Genomic DNA, 1718 nt, shown 5'->3' with positions numbered 1-1718 from the left:
AATTTCTCCTGTTGATCATTTGGGTCACATTTCTTTGTTGGCCCATTTTTTCTGTGTATTAGGTAGCAACACTTGACTTTGAATTTTTTGTGGTGTCTTTATGAGGAAGATAAGCTTGTTGGTACTAACTTCTAGGTCACCTTTTTTCCTTGTTCAAAAAATTCTTTTTGAGGGTACTATTTTCCCTCTTGTTGTATGTGAGTATGAATGCAGGTGGTTCTTTTGTGAATATGGTTATTACTTCAGGCTGGTTGGCTCTATGGGTCAACCTTGATCATTTGTATTCCACATTGTGCAGTGTCTGTTCTGTTGGGCACATTTATTCTCCACCATGTCTAGTGCCTGCTAGACTCTTCTTTTGGGGCATGGTGCTTTTGTAGTTGCTTAGTCTAGGTTTGGTGCTATCTGCCACCCACTACCAGTTTTATTGGTTCTAGATCTTCTTGGGTTGGTGTCAACTGTTGTTTGTAATCTACTGTGGGCTACTTGTCTGTGCTACTGCTCTTTATGCTGTTTGTGTCTGCATATTCTGTGTATGACTAGTGTGGGATGGGCCAACCAGTGTATAAGGATCAGCTTCCTCCTGCTCAGAGATGACTGCAGCTCCATAAAAGCCTCAAGCTCCACATGGTTTGCCTCCACTTCTCAGCTGCCCCACCTCCTCTTGTAGCTGCCTGTCTTCCCAACGTGTTTTTGGTAGAAAGACTATAGTGTGGTCTCAGATTGGCCTCACCCAATGAACCTCTCTATAGGTTGCAAGCTTGTTAGGTTAGGGCAGATGAGGTCGGGAATACAATTTCAATGGGACCTCCTACTTCAGCAGTCTCTTAGTCAGGAGTTCAGTATGGGGAATGTGGTTCCTTCTACAGAGCCCAATCCCTCAGTCATTGCTGGATACTCAAATTTTATTTCTTCCCAGCAAGGTGAGCAGCAGGGTCACATCAAGTGGGGCCGAGAGCCTCTTCTGTAGAAGTTCTTACAGCTGGTGAGATCTTGGTCTCAGGGAAGAAGACTGGGAGAGTCCTCTCCTGGGGCTGACTTGGTGCCCCAGCATGTGGCTAAGCCCCTTGACCAGATCCAACAATAGGCTCACAGGGACCCGCACTTTAAATGTCCATGCTCCAAGCCTCTGTTCTTTACCCTGTGGAATCTAGCCCAGCAGGGCAGGATATCCAGCACCCAGGTCAGCTGAATATGAAGCTCCACCTTATCTAACGTACATGAGCCGCTGTGCCGGTGCTGATCACAGAGAGCGAAACTTGCCTCAGCTGGGCCAGTTGTGAGAAGCCATTCCTTAGGATATACCACTCTGGCAAGGGTTGTTAGGTTCTGAACCGATATTCTCTGCAGCTGGGCACTGGATGTGCCAGCCCTGGGCCTCCCTGGCAGGAACCCGTGCAGATAGTGAAAGAAACTGCCTTTGATTAGCCCTCAGCAACTTTCTTGGAGCTTCAAGCAGCCCAGAGTTTGTGGCTGCCTCTGCTGGGCCCAGATGCAAATGGAAATCCCAAGTTGCACACCTAGGCTGGCTTTAACCCACACTAGGCCTGGGGGAAGGTCCACTTAAAATGCCAAGGTTCTTTGAGTTTTATTGATACTTCCTGAAACCTTTGTCTGCAGGCTGCATTTTGTGCTCCACCACTGAAAAACACAGGTAAATTCTAGAGCCTGCAGCAATTCAGGGATTAAGAAAGGGAATGAGTGTGACTTTGCCTCTC

The sequence above is a fragment of the Saccopteryx bilineata genome, chromosome 5 (genome assembly GCF_036850765.1).
Source record: "Saccopteryx bilineata isolate mSacBil1 chromosome 5, mSacBil1_pri_phased_curated, whole genome shotgun sequence".
Lineage (NCBI taxonomy): Eukaryota > Metazoa > Chordata > Mammalia > Chiroptera > Emballonuridae > Saccopteryx > Saccopteryx bilineata.
Note: the sequence above shows the minus strand (reverse complement) of the source record.